The sequence below is a fragment of the Colius striatus genome, chromosome 19, assembly GCF_028858725.1.
Source record: "Colius striatus isolate bColStr4 chromosome 19, bColStr4.1.hap1, whole genome shotgun sequence".
NCBI lineage: Eukaryota > Metazoa > Chordata > Aves > Coliiformes > Coliidae > Colius > Colius striatus.
The window spans coordinates 9,352,066-9,374,767 of NC_084777.1; the positions used below are offsets into that span (position 1 = coordinate 9,352,066).

A 22,702-nucleotide genomic window follows, 5' to 3' on the forward strand; every position below is an offset into this window, starting at 1 on the left:
GTAAAAATCCTCCAACTTGTGTCTCATAATCTATAAAACATGAGTCTTGTTCCTACATGTGTTCCATGCATTTAAATAAACTCTTTATGATCCTCCCAGCTCTGCCAAGGATATGGCCACACTTGTGAAGTGTAAATGTGTAACTATTGTTATTTGAGGCTGTTCTTTTATGATTAAAGTAATGCTGTGTTTTCCTATGTTATGGCTGGCTGTACCCAAACAGTGTGATTTATTCTTGGCTGCTGCTCATCTTGTCTTCAGAAAGCAGAATACTTTACAAGGGGTTACCCCTATAGCTATGCATGTGACTGTGCTTCAGTGGCTAATTTCAGGTGCTTTTTGTCTCTTACATTTTTCATTCTCTGCTGAAACTTTCTGTTATATGATTCAAAGGGCCTTTTGTGCTAATTTCCACACAAGTTCATTGGGCCTTGTTTGGAGTTCACAGTCTTGAAAGGGGTTTTTTTTCTCAAAACATCCAGGACACTGTCTGCTGCTGATCTTTTTTTAATAAGCTGATATGTAAGGAAAAAAAATGGCTGGAACATAGCAGTACTGTGAGGGATGTTTAAAAATGTATGAGAGAGCACAGCAGGAACTTTGCACTGCTTGGGAAATACTTAGTGTATAAAACTGCTCCTGGTGGGTTTTAGGTCATAAAATTGCCTGCAAATTTTTGGGAGAATACTCCTTGGGGACTAAAATCTCCCCCTTACAAACTAAAAGGGAAATGGATTTGGCTTTTTGAGAAGGGGAGTTTGATTTTGCTTTGCAGCTGTTTCAGACTCTGCAAAGCAGGTGTTTATGAGCCATGTAGTTGAAAGCATTATTGTTTGGGTTTTGTTTTGTTAACAATGGTAATTGGGATGGATGGGAGTGGAGATTTCCTGATGATGTGTTTATTAGTGCAGATAACCTCTGTGGATTAGGACAGTGTTTTGAAACATTGGTGTGGTGTTCTTGTTAGGTTTTTTTGCCTCTCAGCCACAGAGCATAGGAATTTGCAATAGGGCTTCCCCCTCCCTCACTTCCTAAACTCCTTTTGAGAGCAGTCTGGTTGCAGCCAGATCCAATCTCAGCCCCCACATGAAGAGTTGGGACTCTCAGTTCTGGCCCACAGTCGGTTAAGCTGGACCTCCTAAGAGCAGGCCTGAACCCAGAAATCCCCGTGTCATCATACCCTGACAATCCAAGTTCCTCTCCTGTCGTGTGAGGTCTCAGTCCAACAGTAACATTTGAGTCAGGGGTCAGTCTTGTTCCTTCCAGCCCTGTGACTTCTCTCAGAAGTTGGTTTCTGTTCTGATGTGCTCATGCAGATTTACAGTCCTATTATCTGCACTGAGGTGTCCTCAGTGTCCCATCTTATGTTAATTTCAAGTAGGAGGATTGCCACCTCCCACCCCCACTCCAACCCTTCTTCTAGCTTATCTTCTTGTTTAGTATAACATGTCCCCCACTGTTTTGTCACCCTGAACTTTGTGGCCTCAGGCCTTAACACTGACATAGTTGTTCAGCATTCAAGAGTTTCAGTTCATCTTGGTTTTGCACAATTAGTTCTAATATTTTTCAATCAAGTTATTTTAATTCCCAACAATGACCTTGACGTTACACTAAAGATGTTTAGCAAGGAGTAAAAATGCTGCCAGGTATGCAAGACTGGTTCAAGAAAACATTTGATGCCTGCCAATCTCTGTCTTTCCAAGACAGAACTTAACAAGGTGCTTAAGCTGGGATCAGTGGAGCTTGGATGTTGTGTTCACAAGTGTACAAAAAGTATTAACAGGCCTCTTTACTTCCTTGCAGCTCTGTGGTAGCAGCAGAATTCCCCAGACATTGGCCAACAGATAACACCTTCACCAGCCTTCAGGGGTGAGTTGCTGTGGCTCTGGCCCGAGTCTGTTCAATGGCATTTGGCAGGATGGGGCAAACTCCACATTTGTCAGGATGGGGGCAGTACAGCTTAAGGAATTCCTGCCTTCTTCTAGTCTGTCTCAGGAAAGGATCGTTTTCTTCTTTGATTACTTTGTTGAGCTTAGGTTTTTGGGGGACTATGGCATGGGGTCCCCTGGTGCAGCATGGGGTGGGAGGATGAGGGCAGCAGTTGCATAGGCTACTGTGGCTATTCTGATCTGACACTGGGAGATCTTTAAGTGGAACAGTCTTCTTTGGATAACTTGATACTGAGATTATTAAAAGTAATGTCCTGAGATCAGCGTCACCTTTCCTGTGTGGGCTTTGTTTCTGAAAGTTGTGCAAGCATGTTTTTGTTTGTAGGATATTTTATTAGTTTTGTGTACACATGTGAAAGGGAACTTGACAATAAACCCAAGTATCAGTTGTCCAAGCTTGTAGCAAAAACTACATCACTGTAGTTTGTGTGACCACTCTTGGACGAAGGCATCCTTTCAAAGCAGCAATGTTTTATGGTACAGCACTGTATCAGGGAGTAGATTTCATTTTGATTTTTGAACTTCATGATATTCCCTTGTGTTTGTAAATATTGATTTAATTGCATCCTATGTTGAAAAGTTACACAGCAGTTCCATGCAGATAAAGTAGCTTGTGTAGAATTCAGTTTGCCTATAAAAGTTGTACTGGGTTAACTGCCCTGCAACCCCATTGGATTCCATATCCTTTCTTCTCTCAGAATGGGAGAACTGTCACGTTTCTCTTTAGTGCTGCCCATGGAGATGTTTAGCAATGAGAGCTTGCATAATACAAGGAAATATAAAATGTCTGTACAGGAGCAGTCACCCATTAGCTTGTATCATCTGTTTTCCCTTTTTGTTCAAGTGGCATCAAAGCTTGGTGTTTAATGAGAAATTTCTGGATGGTTTCATTTTGGGTTTTTTCTAGTCTCCCTCGTGTGTGTTGTGAACTGCAGCTGCAGCTTCGTTAGAGGGCACTCTTGAATAGCATGTCAGACAGCAGCCACCACATACTCTTCAGAGAAAAGTCCAGATGCAAATGGCATTTGCCACCCCAAAGCAGAAAGCATGAAGCTTGAGATGCATTATGCTGTAGTCTTCACTGTCTTACGATGCAAGACAAGTTTGACTACACTACTGGCTGATTTAACACTTGTGCTGGAACACAGAAACAATCTCATAGATAAGTCACCATAGCTTTCCAACTGTGGATTAATTAAATAAACTTGCTTTTCTCATAGCCTTTATCCCATAAACTGCCTTGATTCTAGATGTACATGCATTTTGGAAGCTTTTTTTTTGTATTGTAGCCATCTTTTAAAACAGAATCAGCCTTTTAAAAGCAATAAGTTCCTTCAGAAACTCTTGGATTTTAATTCCAGCCCTTGCATCAGTTCCTTCTGTGCCTTTGACAAGTAGCTTATCATGTCTTCTTTCACTTCCCTTCTGTAATACAAGGGATGATTTTTACCTTAGGAGAATTAATCAATGTATATAAATGTGCTGTGAAATCTGAAGTGTTCAGAATTAAAGAAAAACAAACCAAAACTAGAATATTGAACAAAGCAGGAGTCGGGGAAGTCACATTTAAGACTGTGATTATGGCTCAACTGCTTTGGTGCCGCTTCTGTTCTGGCAAGATTATAGAGCCAGATCATTTGCATTACTTGGGGCTTTTCTTGATGTGTTTTTGTTTGTTGTTGGTTTTTTTTTTTGTCTAAAGAGAAGCATTCTTTATATGCAGGAGTCAGATTGTCTGTAAACATAAACATGGTCTTAACTTTGTCCAAAACATACCTCATTTTGCTTTTAGAAAGCATACCAAACCGGTGTAACTTGAAACGTTTTTCTGAGCAATTATCACTGAATCATACCCACGCTGGGTAGGCTTGAAGTGCATGTTTCCTGTGCAGGATCTGTGCCTACATAGCATCAACCTCAGCTCTAACATACTGCTTCACTTAGCCTTTTAGTTCCCACTTGCTCCTTAGCATTGCTGCTAGTAGCCAGTCAGAAGTGAGCACCTCTCAAAGAGGGCAGAAGAGGTACTGTGTGGTGCTGTGATTTGAATAAGGTCACAGAATAGGGCAGTAACAGCTATGAACACAAACCAGTCATCTGGCTGATGGATCCATCTCCTTACTGGGAAGTATCACAGGGCTGGAGCCCTTCTCCTGAGACTGAGACAGTTGGGGTTGTTCAGCCTGGATAAGGAAAGACTCTGTCCCAATTGTTCTTGCACATAGTTTGGGTGTTATAAAAACACAGGAGTAATCTAGGAGCTAGGGACGTCTACAGATCATGCTGAAAATGAGCTCTAGTGTGTTTGCATGAAACACTGTCTTCCAGTGCTGACTAGCATTTCCTACAAATATCTTCTTATGGAACATTTCTGGGGAACTGAAAGGTTGTTTTTATGATGATTTATGGTTTGGTCTTTATCATTCTTTGAAGACCAGCTGGAATCACATGGTGACATGTCTGCATGGGTTAGTCAATGCCATCTTCATGGCATGGTGTATTAAATGTTATTAGTTGATGCTGGTGTCATCTTTGCTTCAGCTCTGAAATCAGTTCCAGGTACTATCTGATTTTTATTTAGAAAGACTTTTGCCTTTCTTGGTCCCATCTGTGGTTACAATCAGCATTGTACTTAAAATGTTCTGCCAGGTTCCCCTTATGCTTTGCTGTGCATCAGCAGCAGCTTGTCTTTTTGGGATCTGGAGAACCCAGTGTGTGTTTCTGGGCAGTGTTTTGAGGATGGCATTGTGACTGTAGTTTCTTGAGCACCTCCTTGCAGCTACCCTACTTCTTGATTGACATTTCTGATACAGCATTTCTGATACAGTATTGACATCAGAAGACATTGGGAGACAAATTGCTGTCTGATACGGGTAGGTAGCAGTAACTGGAGAGTTTTTACTGCTTAAACTGGAGTAAAAAAATGCTACTTACAGAATTTAAAGGAAAAAATAGAGCATGTGTTCATAAAAACACAGGAGAGGAGCATAACGGGGGAAAGCACAAATTTAGGCCAGTTTTCTATGTAATGCACTAATGTAAATGGAGAAAGCACCTATTGTTATTTTCAGTAGGAGCAGTGTAGCTAAGAGCCTCGTGGTGCTGGCTGGTTGGCTGACTTGTCGTGAGTTTAAGTGCCAAAAAGTAAATATTTTTAAGCAAAGCAAATGCAAAACTTTGGGGATATACTTAAAACACAAAAGGAAACAAACAAAAAAGAACAAAACTGAAGAAACCCTTTTGTGTATAGTGTCCAGAGCAATTTCAGAATGCTCTTATTCCATGCCTAAATAAATTATTGTTTCAGCCAAAGAGAAATCTTTCCTGTTGATTTATTACACCAATTTAGATATAAGCCCTCTGTGCAGGATTTTCAGTTCAACAGAACAGCTTTCTTTTCCCTTTCAGATTTAATCCACATGTTGTATCAACAGAGCCTTTGTCTCTGCTCAGCTACGAGTTATCCTTTTTTATTTAAAAAGAAATAAAAGTGAAAACACATGGGCTTTTAACAGCCTTATTACAAAAAGCATTGGATAATACAGGGACAGGTGACTATCATACAGTGACTCTGATTTGTAGGTAACTTCAAAGTGGTGCTGCAAGAGTGACAAATGGACCTCTCACCTCTCCCAGTCACAGTGGAAAGCCCAACAAGGACAGGAGGAGGCAGCAGTATCATTAGCCAGGATTTCCTAGGTTTTTCCTCCAGCTTGTACAGTGATGCTAAACATACTCTTTTTAGTTAACTCTAATTTCCTTCTGTTTTTTAAAAGAGGGATTTATGCAGAGGTGTATGTAATTCACATTTCCTTCCTTCCTGCCGCCCTCCCCTGCAGAGAAGGATTTCTTTCTTGACCCCTTCTGTTTCCCAAATGGAGCGGAATTACTCTCAGGAAACTCATGAATTTGGTGTTATTTCTGTGCTTGGTTTGTGAGAACATTTATTTGAGCATCAGTGCTTATTTGATACCTTCATAAGACTTCAGAAGTGCATGTTAGAGCTGCTCAATAAAGTGGTTCACTACATCATTTGACTACGACCTTATCACAAAACTAACTCGTGGAGCATCATGAATTAGTTCTCAAGATTCACTTCAGTACCTCCTGTGCAGGTAGCTTGGTGAAAGGCAGAACAGTGGCAGTGTTTGTCTTTGGTGCTAGCCTGCTTTCTTCCAGTTTGTGTTAGATTCCTTGCTGTCACTGCAGTCTCCCTTAATTCTCTTTCAAATATCAGTACAGCAGATCCCACCTCAAGTGTCAGTAACGTTCTTTGCAGTGGTGTGATTTTAAAAGAAGCTAAGAATAAAGTGTCTTCAAGCAGAAGGAGTTTGTCTGGCACTTAAAAAATGTGGCATGATCCTGTTCTAGTTCTCAAAGTTGTAGAAAGGGGTAAAAGAAGATCTACCTTGGAAGCTTTAGTAGTCATTGATGGGAAAAAAAGGGCTGTATCCTTGCTGCCTGAAGCAGGCAGCAGGCCTGGCCATGATGGGATAGCACTGGGGAAAGAATGGTCTTGCTATATCAGGCAGATCTCTTGGTCCACCAAGCTCTTGAAAAAACAACACACAATCCTCAGCAGCATGTGTGTGGACACAAGGAGCCGATGGTATCTTTTTGTAGAAGTTAAACTGATGGCTTTGTCAGAGGACAGGGAAGCCAGGCTATGAGTGTAGCAGCCTGTGCTGAAAGAAGCACACTGTTCATGTTTAAGGCAGCTTAGATACTATCAGATCCTCTGGTTAACCCTGTGAGCTTGTCTTGCACAAGAAGAAAAAACCCATCCCTCTGAACATGGCTGTGGAATGCAGACTTACAGGAGTGTGGTGGGGGGGTTGTGTTTGTGTTCCTGCAGACTGGTCTTTTGTCACTGCCTGCATTTTTCTCAGGAGAGCTGAGTATACCTTTCTAACTTATGATAAAACGTGGATCTTGGGGAGATTATCCTTCCCAAGCTCTCTGTCTCCAGTCCTCAAGTCTTCATTCTACCAAGTTCAGTTCTCCAAACTTTGGTACTAATGGACGTTTAGATCAGGTTTGTTTCCCTTTTCAGTGTATCCTTGTTCTTAATGGCACCTAGCCATTATTGCTTCTCAGAACAGCTTAGAACTTGAATCTCACCAGAGAAGTGGTGAATCAAAGGGCTATTTGGCTAGCAAGAACCATTTCTTTATGTCTGGATTTTGCAGGGCACTGTACTATGTTATGCCTTTATCTAAAATATCCTTGGGCAACCTCAGCCAGCTTTGAAGTTGGCCATCCTTTGAGCAGCTGATTGGACTGGAAACCTCCAGAGATTCCTCCCAAACGTATTTTGTGATTCTGTTTTCTGGAAGAATTCTGGCCAAGATGGCTTCTTTTGGTTTTGTTTAGATCTCTGTGCTCAACAGCTTTCATCATGTTGCTATCATAAGCAATTCTTTAAAACGAAGTGATGTGTAAACATCAGGAACAGTTTCTAAGCTGTAACGTGAGTTTCCCTCCTTCATAGTTCAGACAGATTTTTATGCTGCCATATTCAGATGATCTGAAAAGACCATTTTCTTCTATTGCTATTTAATAAGAGATAATAACTTGGGCTTTGTGTCCTCAGGCACAAACATTTTACCAAGGGGCGACACAAAGGATAATTTTCTGAAAGTTAATCAGTCTTGTTCTTGGGTCAGCTTCATTCATTTGCACGCTTTGTTGGAAAGCTGCAGAGGAAAGACAGAGAACAAAACCTTGTGATGTTATTTGGGATTTAAAAGACTGTATTATTGCTGCCTTTCAAGTTAAGAAAATTACATTACTTTTATGGATATTGGTATATATTATCCAAACACTTCGGCTCATCCTTAACTTTGTGCTGTATTTTGTTTAATATTTCAGCAGTTAAGCTACTTTGGATCACAGTGGACCTACCAATGTGTCCTGCTAGTTCAGAAGCTGTGTGCTTGACAAGTGAATGCTGACAGTTTGTTGGCTTGCTTGGATTTACAATTTTATTCTGAGGGCAGAACAGGATGATGGGACAATTAAACTATACATTTGGTATACATAACTCCATCTATCACATGTGTACTCCAAACTGAAGTTGACTAATCTTGTAGTTCATACTTGCTGCATATTCAGACTTTAACCTCTCTGCTGAGGTTGCCAACGTGGTGCCAATTAGTGGGACCACGATGTGGACGCTAAGGAATATAACTCACTTCACATGGGTTACCAAACAGTTAGCAGATGTTAAGCTAATGGTTCTTGGCTACTACCAGCCTGACTTGTATTTCAACCCAGAGGTGAAAGAATTTCTTTCTCTCCCATTACGATTTCCCTTGGGCCATATTATCCTGAGCGTGGAGAATTCCTTCAACTTACTCTGGAAGATGATCTAAACGTTTCCCCTCCCCTTTAAACCTGTTCTCACGGTGTCTTGTATGTTCTTTTATTTTTATGTTAATTTGCCTTCTTTTGTTATTCTGCTGGTAGGCTTTGTTATGGATGGTAAACGAAAATGTAAACACTTTAAACATAAACCTGGAATTCTTAACAGGAGAAATCTGTGCTGAGTACGTGGTGTGGTTCACATACTGCACCTACAGCTACATCTCAAAGAAGTGTCAAAAAGTAGGATTATTGTAACTACTTTGAGTAACAGAGACTGTAGAAAGTGGTGGGTCTGACTTTCTTGTCATTGCTGGGTATTAAACACTGTGGAAGGTGTAAGCCCATGGGGTTTTTTCTAGGGATGAGTGGATAGTGCACTGGACAACTGACTGAGATTCTGTGCTGCCTTTGGTGTGATTTAGAGCAGCAGGCAGTAGTTGTTACTCAAGACAATTTAAAATATGGTATGAAATACAGTGTAATAACTGGAAAACTGCCATCACTTCCCTTTATTTCCTATCAAGTGACAGGTAGGATAAGAGGATCTTTGGCTATGTAAGCTTTGCACCTTCAGGAACAGCGGAGGAGGAAAACGTGTGCTCAGCTGAATGAACAGCACTTAAATACTGATACCTAAATCTCCTTTTGAAATGTCATGTATAGTCATCTGACATGTTTAACCAGGGTGTGTAATATTAGGGCTGCTGATTTTTTTGTTCTCTTACCAGTAACTTTGTCTTTCCTTCTGTGAGGATTCAGCCTCTGACCTAAAAATGTCATCTGCAACATTATGTCTGGCACTCAGTTTTTCAGCGATTTTCTTACCTTACTCATTTGATACTTTGGTAAAAGGCAGTATTATTAGCATAACAGGTTTTTGAAAAACAAAATTATACTTAATGAGAAGATTTCTGTTACAGCTTATTTTCATACTGCCATGCTGTTTGAGGTGTCAAACACCATCGGCATTAACATGAACAGCAACAGGCAGAGCTGGGTGAGGGTTAAATAACTGTTGCAGTTCCAAAGAAAAAGTTTAATTCAGTGATGTCTTTGATGCTGAACCTCCACAAAGAGCAATTCTTAAACATTTCTTGATATGAGCAAGGCTGTTTCTGTCCCATGGATTCATCTTTCCTGATGCTTATGTGTTTACAAAGGACAACATAACAGAGGTAATTAATACCTTTCACATTTTCTGTAGAACGAACAGGGAAATCTCATAAACTGAGAAAAAGAGGAACTATCTACTTTTTAAGAGTGGCAGGTTATCAAGTGTCAGGTTCAGGGTGACAGGAAACAAGTCCAATAGGAGTTTGTAACTACATTCGCTCTTCTCTTTCTTGATATCTAAGTTATTCAGTCCAGTAGATGCAGCCTTTCTCTAATGATTTCACTGTCTTTCTTCCCATCTGGACTTCCATGTAGCTCTGTGTGATAAATTACTCTTCTTTTGAGAGACTGAAGTGTTGGTCCATTCCCATGGGTGTAGATTCAGGGACATATTGAAATTGTAATGAATACAGAGTGAAAAAAGAAAACAAATTGTCTTGTTCCCATAAGTTTCTGTAATATACACAAGTTAACTCCACACTCAAGACACCAGAAAATTTCCCTCCTTCCCCCGAGGTTGCTGGGTTAATTAGTATTATTTTTGTTTCTTTGTCTATAGTGATTAGTAGAGAATACACTGGGGCTTTCCTGTGTCATAAATATCTGTAGCCCTTTTTGTTGGCAAATAATAGCAGAACAGCTTTAGAAGTCCAAAAGAAACTTAAGTACTTGATGCAGGAATTAATTTATTAGATAATCATTCAAGCAACACTTCCCAGCTTTTCTTGAACATAGCTGTTTTGTTTTATCAATAAAACACCCACCATGTTCACTTTGTCATTGAAACTTTTCATTGCATGACAGGCAGTTTTTTCCCCCTAGATGAACATTGACAAAACAAAAAAGGAAAGAAATCATACCAAATGTGTCTGCATTTCTAGACAGACTCTGAAATCTTAAGAAATAAAATGAATCATAGAATCATAGAGTAATTTATTTAGAAAAGTCTTTTAAGATCATGGAGTCCAACCACTAACCTCACATTGCCAAGCCCATCACTAAAATACATCCCTCAGCACCTCAGCTCCATGGCTTTGCAATATCTCCAAGGATGGAGACTCCACCACCTTCCTGGGCAACTTGTGCCAGTGCTTAACAAGCTTCTTGGTGAAAAAGTTCTTCCTAAGATGACCTAGGGAGTTTGGTTTCTGTGTGAGACTGCTGAATAGGGCTACTAGAAGGCTGATGGAATAGACATTGATTGGAACAGTCTAGCACCAAGATACAGGTTATATAAAAGTGACAGAGTAGTTCAGACTTCTGCAATGTCTTAAAGCTAAATGTCAAGTTTAGAGATTCTCAGAACTTGTAGATAGGAAAAGTATAGAATAATAGAGAGTATGTAACTTCAAAGTTCAATGGGATAAAACTGGCATCTCAGTCCCCTTTGGCATCAAGACCTTTGAGAAACATCTGGTTTGGGACTATGGAAAGAGGAAAATGCTTTTGCCTTTTTCCTGGTAACTGTGCAGAATTTGGTTCAAGATTTTATTGCCAGTGGCACTCTGTAAGTAGGAACACAAATGAACTTTTACAGATCCTTGCAGAAGGAATCCAACCAAACACTGCAGTGAAGGGATGCTGGATTTCAAAAGGGAAAGTACATCAGAATGAGTATGCAGGTAGAAAAAGACACTGAAAGGAGCAATGAAAAGGGTGAAGTGTTGGTAGGTAGTGTGAAGATTATTTAAAGACACTATACTGCAGAGCAAATGCCCCAGCTCTATCAAGATGAAAGTTATGTGAAATAGCAGGGAAGAAAGGCTGGGGAGTCAGAGGCACCTTTCCAAAAGCTGAAGTCACAACCAAGTGAAAAAGACAGAAAAGAACAAACATTTTGAAGTGTAAAAATCTTAGAGGAACAGCTGTCAGAAAGTCTAAAAAGTAATGGTTCTTTTCCAAATATGTTGGGAATAAGAAGCTTGTCTAAAAGTCAGCAAAACCCCTCAAAGACTAGAGTGTGAAAGAATTGCTTGCATCATGGTTTCTTTACCAGAATCTATCTCAAATCCAGCTATTAGTGGAGGAATTTAAGAACACAGTGAGTAAGAGCTGGCTGCAGGGTCTAGGATGTTAAAGCCCAGGAGGGATTAAAGGGAGAAACTGTTGAATTATTAACACTTGTGTGCAACCTTAAATTAAAACCTCCTCAGCCCTATTAGAGAACTGGGAGAGCTGATAGGATGCCAACTTGCAAGAGAGTTCCAGGGAGCTTGGGGAACAGCAGACAGAAATCTGGCTTTGTATTGCAGTGATTAGATTAGAATTCTTTGGCACATGATTGTCTATAAATATGGGGGAGTCAACTTGTCTTTTGTAAAAGGAAGTTACACTTGATAAATCTTCAAAGACTTTGAAAGGCTCAGCAAACATCTAGATTAAGGTGTTGCCATGTGTATGGTATCCTCAGACTTTCAAACAGCTTCTGACATGGTCATTTGTTGCTGCAGCTTCTTTAGCAACTGATCTTTCTGGGGTTAAGAGGGAATGGTCTTTAGTAAACAAGTGGCTGGCTAAATGGTAAGAAAATGTCTAGCAGAACATTTGTTATAACAGGAGAGTAGTTACCATTTGAGCTATATGGGAGTCTAGTGCTGTTTAACACTCTCACAGATGATCTGAGGAAGGCAATGGAGAAATCTGAGTGATTTAGAAGTACTTTGGCATAGCCAACTGTAAAGCTTCAAAAGAACCTACCTTTTGGTATGGTGTGATTGTAAAATAAACCATCAGGTTAAACTCTGCATTAGTAAATGCAGAGTAAGTTAAGAAAACAGAGTTTTGTCTGTGCAGCTAAAGGAGATACTGCCTCTCCCAGTACCAGACTATGGAACAGCTTGCACATGAAGAATGTCTGGGCTTAAGAAAAGGTGCCTGAGGGGCATAGAAGATGATAAACAATCACTCCTCATTTCTCTTCCATTCCTAAACAAAAAATAGGTACTTCAAATGGAAGTAGGAAACTCAAAATAAGCAGAGAGAAATACGGCTTTGCCTGATGGGAACACATTGTGGTAGCTGCTGCAGCAAGGCTCTGGTGCTGAAAGTTTGTGTGAAAGTGGCTGGGTATATTCTTGGAAGAGAGGTCTACAAAGTCTGTTTCATACCAATACAGAAGAGCTGGCATATGGGAATCTTAAGCTACAATTTGTTGCAGGCTTGGTGAGTGTAGCTCCTGAGTTTTCTTGCCTAGGCCACTGACCACAGTCTGAGACATGATCTGGGCTAGATGTGGGTGCAGTCTTGCTTGGAAAGGCTTGTGCCTTACTGTGTTTGATTTTGTTTTACTGTTTCTGTACTTGTCTGTTCCAGCTATTTCCTCTTCTGTCAGATGCTCCTCCTACAAAAGAAATGAAAACACTTTTTTCTTCTTGTTTTTGTTGTTGGGGTGGGTTTTTTGTGTAGTACATTGAGTTGTTGTATGTAACTTAAGTTTATTGTGTTTGCCTACAGAGTTCTTGGACAAAAAATGGAGCTGCTGCTGCTTAAGCATTTCCATATGTGTTTAGCCATATTGTTCAACTATGTTATTCACCTAATGTAACTTGTAAAAATAAACATCTTTAAAGTATTATTATTTTCTGTGTTGATAAAGAGTTAATGAAAGTAGAAAATGTTCCAGACCACTGTCTGTCCCTACTGTGGATGGTAAGAGGGCTATGTCATGCCTTGATAGTTTTCAAGCAACCTACAGCTTCATCTCTATAAATTTGATGGCCAATTAGTTCATCCTTCCAGGAGACTTAGCTGAATACAGTCCTGCTGACATTTGAACACAGCAGAAGACTTTTAACAAACAACTCACTTATAAATGGAAAACTTGCTAATGTTCAAGTAGAGTGAACAATCCAGACCCTGCCAAGTACATGCTAGGCTTTCACAGGCCTGCTGGCCTCAGACATCATGTGTTGTCTCTTTTTTTTGATTTAGGGCAGAGTTGCAAAGTTGATGTGTTGACAGAGACATAAGGCAGTGTATATATCCTATCTGTGTGAACTCAACTTTCTATATGCTGTCTTGCACAGATGATATGCTTTTGTACATTTTATTTCACACTTTATGCTGAACAAGCTAGGTTTGAAGAGATGTCCTACATTAATTTAGTCCCTTATAAACTCAAAAGAACTTGTTGGTGAGGGTGGCAGGAAGAAGTGGTGGTCTCTGTCTCCTTAGTCCATCCATGTCTCCCCACCTTCCCACGGAGCGAGTAAAACTCTGTCTCCTCTTTTGATAGTTGAACTATTTGTCACTGTAGGAAGAAGTTAATGAGAGTCCTGACATGGAGAGTGTTATCCTTCTATCTTCTGCTTGAAAAGATGCTTATATGGGAATGAAAATTGTGGCAGTTGCTCTAATTTTGTCTGTTTTCTAGTTCCCAGCTTTTCTGTCACCAGTAGAAATAGTGGGGTGAGGTTTGAAGAGGCCCATATTGAGGTAAAATCTGTAGTCTTTATGACCAAGAAGAAATTAGTTATAGAATCCTTCAGGATGTGTGGGAAGAAAGTTTTGATGCTGTAGGAGCTTCTTGATTGTTCCTACATTTGTAACACTGAGACATGGAGGTGCTCCAGTAATACATTGTGGGTTTTGGTGATGCATGGCCACTATTGACAGTGTGTTAAGAGCACATGTTTAGATTGAATTCAAAGAGGTGAAACAAGAAAACAGTCATCAAAATGAGACCTTGATGATGAATTCAGTTTGGTTTTGAGCTGCTTATTTTTGACACTTTATTTGGGGGAAGCTGCACAAAGTGCTGAATAGAAACAGTTAAGTTTAGGAGTAAGGGAATCTGGGTGACTTGGAAGAGTCTCCTCAAAGGAAAGATTGCTAAAAGCACAGTTTATTAGTAATGGTATAAGAAGCAATGCGGTTGTGCCAGGTTCTGCAGAAATTCTTCAGTATTGCCTACAGTGCTTACCACAGAAGTGTTTAACATGTATTGCACAGCTCTTAGAGATACCTCCAAGAAAACAGCAAAAATTGAAAACTACTCTTGGAAGAAATGATGATTAGAATGATATGTTCCTCTCTTATATAACATGGACTACCACTGTTTGCATTTTAATGACTTTTAAAAGGTAACTGCTCTTTGTATCCAGACTTCCTTTACTGTTTTAGGATTATTTCTGAAAGGTAGAGTTCTTTCAGAACACCTGTGAAAGTCTCCTATGCCCTCTTTGTCCATTGCTGGGTCTAGTGGGGACTTCTGATACTTATTTAGACTATTTGCTGAAATACTTTGGGTTTAGTTTTCTTCCAGACTTCATTTGTCAAGAGCAGTTTGCTTTTTATTTCTGTCATTCTGCATGCTGGTGGCCACTCTTACTTTGGGGTATTTTGCAAATTTAATAATTGTGTCTTCGTTTTCCAGTGTGGGTATTTTGACTCCAGCAATAGCTGTGTGATGAGAAGTTTTGGCAATCCCCACTAACTCATGTTCCTTGTTGGCTTGGGGCATTGCTGCCACCTCCCTCTTTTTCTCCCTTGTTCCAATGCTTGCTCTTAGCCTTATCTGCAGTTTCCCAGCATTGTCATTGGAAGGGAAGCTCCTGAGGCTTGCAACATGTCAAGATTCTTACATTTCTTTAAGTTTTACTTTCTAACCTTTCTTTATTGAGCATTTGCAAGTGAAGGCTTTTCTGTGACTATCAATCTGGCCTGATTTGCAGAGATTTTAATGAGAAAGGCAAAGCCATATCTGGGTATGGAAAATGTGCATGTTTCACAAATGGAGGAAATGCTTATAAAGGAATCTTCTCAAATAATCCAGTCTGCAATTTCCACCAAGAAAATATCTGTCTAGTACAGTTTTGTAATATTACAAGCAACTGCAAATCAGAAGTATATTACAGCCCTATTGTTGGGGTTCTGTTAAGTCTGGTTTATAATGATTGATGACTTTTCTAGAACTGAAAATAGCTTGGAATCAACTACTCGTGTGCCTAGGCTACATTCATGTTTTTCTTTATTAGCCTTTTGCTTGTTGCTTTATGTGTGTGATATGTTTCTTGTTGGGTTATTTATTTTAGTAGTGAGGTGTTAAGTCTCTCTTGGGTCTTACTTTAAATGTCACCCCTCTCCTGGATGTTCTTGTCCAGGAGAATCACAATGCTTAGGGGGTAATCCAGTGAGTACAGTGGTGCTCTGAAACTTGCTTCTATTTCTGTTGTCTGGAGTGAAACCAGACACTATATTTTTGGCTGAAATGAGGTAAGAACACTCCTAACCTCTGTATCACTGAGAGGGACTGAATGTATATATCTGCTCTAACTCTGTACCTTGCAGAGCTCATAGGCCCACAGTTTGTATAGTTAGTGGAGAGAAGTTTGTAGGGCATGAGTCTGATTATCTTAACATTAATGATATCCTAGAAGTCGTGTCTCTTGAAAACAGGACGAGCAGTAGGAGGCACAGATGGTGGCACAGAACCTGCAGCTAATATCATAGAAATATGAGAACTAGAGGAGAAAATAAAGCAACATGCCCTGCATAAAACAGGAGCCTGGCTGAAAATGAATAAATCTATTCCTGTGTTGCTATTGAGTAATCAACATGAAATTGCTTTCAGGAGCAAAATTGCCTCTTTATCCTTTTCCTGTTTGCTGTGGTTTCCATTTCCTATATCATTGTTACACTGGCTGTCAATGAGCTGTTGAGGTTTTACTATGGCCAAGCTGAACTCTGTCTGCCATATTTATAAAGAAATAGATTAAGAAATGTATATATTTGCCAGAAACCCCCCAGGCAGAACGGTGTGCAAAGTAAATTTTTCATCTGCCATCTCCCATCTGTGCTCACACCAAACCCTTCAGAGACACGGTTGTATAATAGTACTGTACAGCAAGAGCTAGACAGGATCCCTGGTGACTTTGTTGCCCTAAGGAAAGGGTGGAAGACTGGAGTACAAGAGGAGGCTGAAAACGTGGCAATTACAATCTGCTTCAGCTGACTAAGCATGTGTTATCTTTTAGGCAGAATTTTGCCAAGGCTGTTCAGTTAGTACCTATACTGGATCTGTTTTAATGAGTGTGGCTTTTGAGCTGAAGGAGACATCCTTCCCTGCCACCAGTGAAAGTGTCAGTGTGACTTTCAAGAGCTCAACATACCTGCCTTGTGAAAATGATGGCTGAGGTTCTCTGTATTTGTGAAGCTGAGCTCTGAAAGGTGTTTTCTTGAGGGCTTTGGACCCATCCTTGCCAAAAGTAACAGAATAAGGAAGTGTATGCCAGTGTTCATAAAAATTTGTACTTACTGGTCCTCCTATGGCCAGAAAAAAAGCTGGCAGGTATCCAAGTGCCATTGAACCATCTGTAGAGGGAAATTACGTGTCATGCTTGTGGAAAATGGATATCTCAGTCTGTTAAAATGGAAACCCACATCTCCCTCTCTTAACTCCATGTTGCTGAAGATTAAGTTCATTCTTGGAACAAGGCCTGTCTGTAGTTTCCTATTCACCCAGGCTTGGCAATGTTTATCCTTTGCTAGATGTTAATGTAGCTTTGCTGCCCGTAGCTGCAGGGAGCATCAGAAGGTAACCTACTTATCTCATGGTCCACTCCTCTACCAAATTCCCTGAAGAGCCCTTGACCAAATAGCTTCGAGAGGTTAAAAGGATACAGTTCCCCAAAGTCCTTCCCAGGCACATGCTCTCATTGTTCTTGTAATTGGAAAGGATTTAAATGACAATCCATGCTGGTGGCACGCTCACAGCTCTCCTATTCGTTTGATATTTATTACCTCCTTTAGAAACAGTAGCATGAAATGTAAAAGGAATGTACCCCATTATATGTCTTTGTACTTGAAGCTGAATTCTCCTTTTCCATAGTTTTGGGCAGTAAGTTGAAAATAACTCTAAAATGGTACACAGGGGCTCAGCAGATTTATTTGACTAGTGCTGAAATTAATATAAAGGAGAGTGGCATCTGAACATAGCTCATGAATGTCATGAGCTGTATGCCCAGGACACTGGAAATGTATAAAGAATTATGTATATGTTTACCAGAAACCCCCCAGGCAGAATCCCCCCTCATTTTGAGAATGACCAATGTTTAATTCTGCTTAATTACAGTAGTGAGTTAATTTGATACGTTTGCATCTGGTTATATTTCTGGAAGCTTAAGAACAAAATAAATTGCTCTGTGTTTTCAGCTGACACAATGTTTGAATGAAAATAAAGGAAACTTCCCTGAAGTCTTGTATTCATAAAATCTAATCTTTCAGCATTCTGAAAGATCTGTTGATCAAAAGTTTGTTCCTCTGAAAAATGGATAACACTTTGTAGCCTCTCCATTCTCAACATTTAACTACATTTTGGGGTTTTTTTCCCTTTGTTCTCAGATGCTTTTTGGCTACTGTGGCAATTCAGTGAGCTGGTGTTTTGACACTGAGGATCCCACCTGCTGTCCACTCTATAAACTTATTATTAGTAAAATAAATCTAATACCAGAATGATCTTTCCTAATACCAGAGTTGCAAAGTGTCAAAAAGCTTTAGATCAAACCTAAGGGATTACTTGTTTGTGCAACTATTTCAGGTGAGTTCTGGAAAGCTTGATGAAGGGTGGTATGAGTGCTAAAGCTCTTGTGCATTACAAACAAACAATTAGTGGGGGAAAAAACCCACATTGAAGACTTTTACAAACACAGCCTCCATCTCTGCCTCAGATCCCTGTGCAGCAGGTTTTCAGAAGCTGGAAGAGTGTCAGGAAAATACCACTTCACACCTGCTGCCTTTAAATAGTATTCCTTTGGCATGTGCTGTTGTCCAGCTTTAGGTACAGGACATAGGTAGGTGATCTTTTGATCTTATTGTGCTCCAGAGTTTGGAAAGCAGAAATGCACTTCTGTGCCCTGAAGTGCCTTGAAGGTTCATCTATGCTTTAACCCAGCCAGGAGCTGACAGGAACGATAGGCAACTTTTGGGAGCATTGCAAGACAAAAGATGACATAACAAAAAAATAAAGAGATGTCAAAACACAGATAAAAGAGAGTCTTAAACATTTTCTCTAGTCAAGGAGATGGTCCTGCCAACCAAAGTGTTAAATAAGCAGTAAAATATTGTTGCAGACTTATGTGAACCCTTGGTCTAAAGAGATCTTTGTTATATGCAGCACTAACGTAGAGCTGTACTAGAGTGCTTACAGCAGCTTGGAGTAATGAGATGAGGTTTGTATCTCTGAGTCCTGTTTAACATGATAGCTGCATATGAGTCCTCTGGCCAACCTACTCAGCTCCATCATTTTCTGAGGTGCTACATAGAGGTGCCACTATATTCAACACATAAAGATGCCCCATGAGGGGACAATTCATTCTTACAAGAGGTGAAGGATATTTTAATCCAAAGGAGTGTGTTTACAGCGAGCTAGTCCCTTGATTAAACAGTTTATCCATTTGCTAAGCTCCTGTTTATTTGGGTGTTGTGGCCAGCTCCTATTAGTCAACTGGTGAAAGGGAAGCTCTGGTTTTTGGGTTTTCCCACAGCTGCATCTGAAACAGCTGCTCTGATTGGGATGTGCAAGTGGTAGGTACACAGAGACCTGATCACACTGATAGGTGCTGAAATTGTTTCTATGCTTGTTACTATTGTGGGAACTCTCCACCAGGAAAAGTTGCTGTCATTCCTGCTGTGCTTCAGTGAACTCAAGTGAACTGGAAAGGACAAGGCAAATACAGAAAAGCAGTTTGGCCAACCAGCCATTTTCAGTGCTTCCACTGCTGCCATCTGTCCTTGGAAAAGAGTCCTTTCTCCCCCATATGTGTCTTCAAATGTTCTGTTCCTCTGGCTTTTTTTCTTTTTAATCAAGTTCAGACCTCTTGTTTTTCCCCAACAGCTTTATTCTGTGTCTCAGTTTTCTGCTCCTCAGTATCCCTGGTGAATTCAGCCTTTCAAAATCCATGGACATAAATTGACCCATCATTAATACAAAAATAAAATAATGAAGAGACACTCCCAGATCCCTTTCAGTCTTTGGTGTGGTCTGTCTCAAGACCATAACCCTGCTAGTGAGGGACTTGGGGCTTGTGTGGGGCAGTACTTCATGGTTACACCACAGATCCAGTGGTGAGGTCGTGGTCTTTTCTTCACAGAAATCGGATCTGGAAATTGTCTTGCTAACACGTTTAATCCATTTCCTTGCTATTGTCTGATTCTTTCCTGCAGTACATTTGTTGGTGGTGTGCCCAGTCTCTCACAGAATACCCACGCAAAAGCTCTTCCAGTGTTTCCCTGGGGAATAATTCCATATATTGATTCTCACTCTTCAGGACTCTTTTTTTCTCCCCAAATACTCAGCCTGTCTTTTGCTCTTGCTTAATTTCATTGCTGTACTGTGTGCCTGTTGATGTAGCCCTTGGTACTGCACATAAATTCTGCTTGTATCTTTCAGATTGAGCCTCCCACTGCCTTGGCTGTGCTTGAGTGCTCCCTCCAGCCTGTCTCCTAAGCCTATGTACAAGAGTTCACCCATTCTGATAGTGTTGGTTCAGGTATCTTGTGCAGCAACCTGTATTTTCCTGGTAAGGTGCCAGACTTTCAGAAGATGGATTACCATGTAGGACAGTTAACTCTACTGCTGCTATTGCTTTTCTCTATTGAGACCCTATCTGCAGGAGGTGCAGCTGTGCAATGACATTACCTTGCAAGCACTGGTACTGTCTGTTGCATACTCGAGGCCATGTGAGACTCGTGCTAGTCCACATGCAGTAGGGATTACAATTTGTGAAAAGTAAGTCAGGAGGGTTCCCAACTTTGCTTCTGCTTGGCCGTAAATGCAGAGAAGGAATTAATAGGATGGAAGCTCTCCAGCCAAGATGCTGCTGAAAATGATTGCTCTTTTCTGTCTGTGATTTGGCTGATGTAGCTGTCACGTTGCCACCACTAAGGATGACATGCAAAACAGAAAAAAGGGGTTTTTACCTTTCAAGTACCCTCTGTTTCTTAAAACCATCACCCAAACTACCCTTAATTCCTACTGACAGAAGTTATGTTGAAATTTGGTAAAGATCATCAATCCATTTTTAAAGCCCTTTACTTGATTGCAGGACAATGCTATTTACTGCACAGCCAGGACAATTTCTAGGCCTACACATGCAGGACACGTTGAATTTATGATACAAATTGTTCTGTCAAACAAAGGAAAGTTGAGATGTGTACAGCAGTAGGATTATCAGCTGGAGCTTGAGTAAATATTCCAAGATTCACATGAAAATGTTGAGAGTTGGTAAGAGTAAACAGTGTGATTTAGAGTTAACTTTAGCTGAAGTTGTGCTGATCAGATTTCAGTAATGTTGCAAAGCTCTGTAATTCTCCTAAGGATGGGTTTATAAATACTTTTCTCGGGGTGTCAGTTTTCACTCACTGGGCACAGTGATAGTCTAATATTAGTATTTTGGAAAAGCATTTTATGTGAGATTCTTCCCAAGTCTGGAAGTAGTTTTTTAATAATGATCCCAGCACAAAGTCCTTAAAGAAAAAGAAAAGAATCAGTTGCATGCAGCATTCCTAGAGACTGGAAAAGGGACTTGATGCAGTTTTTAGTAACAGACTAGGAGTGAGATCCAGAAAAGTCCATTCTTGGCTGAGATATTTGTGTTAACCAAAGGGCTTTCAGAGAACACTCTGGGAAGTCATTTCAGGATACATAAAAGTCATAGCCTGGAAGGGGTCTACATACATGTGGTTTTAGCAGGGGCAAAAATCCTGCTTTCTGTGAGCTCATGCGGAAGAGAACATCATGTTCTCTTTAGGAGAGGACCTCTTAAGGCACAGCTGCTGCACTGCACCGCAGTGCTCGATGAGAGTGCTCACATCTGGAAAGAGATGGCTTTTCTTTTGTGAATTAAGCCGTGGTCTAAACTCACATCAGTGTTTGTACAGTATTGTACTTACAGTTAGTGCATGTAGGCAGCACAAAACTCTTGCTGTACCTGAAGACCAGCTCAACACTTTTTACTTTTGCAGCCTGTCCTTTGGAGCGTGCTTGGCCTAAAAACTCCTCCTGCTCTTGAACAGGGTACAGATTTCTGATGAGTGGGCACCATCACTTGTAAGCCCTGGTATGAGGAACATGCTAGAGTTGAAATCTTGTCCTGACAGAAGGAGGGTGGCAAACTCCTGCCCTTTTCCACGTGTGTGGCAGTAGCTGCTGTTACTAACAAGCATTCTGCTCCCTTGCAGTTTCTCTTACTTGATTCAAGCTGAATGTAAGCTTGGGAAGGGAATGTGTGAGCATGTGCACACCCGTGTTATGTACTTGGAGAGGAGGGAGGCAGTCTGGTACCTCAAACTGAACCAAGTTGATTCCTTGGATACTCTAATATGCCTCAGGGACATGATTTAGTGCTGGCCTTGGCAATGTTAGATTAAGAGTTGGACTCGATCTTAACCAAAGGATGAATAAATGGATCAGTCACCACATAATTCTATTCTTTGCCTTGCTTTTCAGTAACCTGGATGGTTTGATTTTCCTGTCATTATCACCAGGGCAGACACCCAGTAGAAACCCCTTTCTCTGACTGATGGTATTATTCATGTGGAAACATTTTTGTGCCAGCTACAAGATTCTCAAGAGTTTGAGGGGATTCTTGAGAAGTGAATGCATGGTTTACTGGGAGCTGCACTTGTTCAGGGCACAGCTTCCCAAAACTGGGCTTACAGTCTCATTGCTTTAAATGGAATCCAGGCTGGTTGGTTGCTTCATGCTTCTTTAAAATGTCCTGCAGGCAAAGCTTTTTCTTTTGTTCTGGAAATTGCTGTTACACCATCCTTACAGGGCAGGTGCACTTTTACTTGCATTAATTATTATTTGTATCGTTAGTTTTAGGTAGCAAGGAGAGAGAACAAACGTAAGAGCAATCCTTTACTCTGGTGATCTCTGGGAAGCCTGTTTGCTGCTGGCTGCAGTGTCTGTCTTTCCTGTTTTTCTTTCTCTTGAATTTTATTTCTAATTACTTTCCATTCATTAACATGACCTTGAGTAGGTTCTTAGTCGTGTTTTACTTAGCAATGCCTCTATGTTTTTGGAGAAATTAGGTAAGAATTACCCAGGGTGGCTCTTCAGTGCAAACTGGGTCTTGGAAGATCTTGTAATTACTTTACATAATGACCTTTTTTTTGGTGAACTTAGCCCAGATACCTCTGTGATCCCAGATGTGCAGAGCTGTTTTGCACCTTCTCTGGCATAACCAAATTTAATCACGTGCAGCTTGCTAAATGCCATCACGTGATAAAATGCCATAGTACAGTTTGTGATGACCATGAGAAGCTGTCAGCGG

The 22,702-nt window shown here is 40.5% G+C and overlaps 1 protein-coding gene across 9 annotated transcripts in view; it reads left to right on the forward strand.

Moving 5' to 3' along the window:
* EXD3 (exonuclease 3'-5' domain containing 3) overlaps positions 1 to 22,702 on the forward strand; it is a 261,724-nt gene that overhangs the window by 4,280 nt on the left and 234,742 nt on the right. For 8 of the 9 annotated variants that reach the window (XM_062011571.1, XM_062011576.1, XM_062011570.1 and 5 more), the window contains exon 2: positions 1,804 to 1,869. The exons of the other annotated variant lie outside the window; for it this stretch is intronic. The gene's annotated coding sequence lies outside the window, so the exon portion shown is untranslated. The remainder of the gene's footprint in view (positions 1 to 1,803; positions 1,870 to 22,702) is intronic. 9 annotated transcript variants of the gene reach the window in all.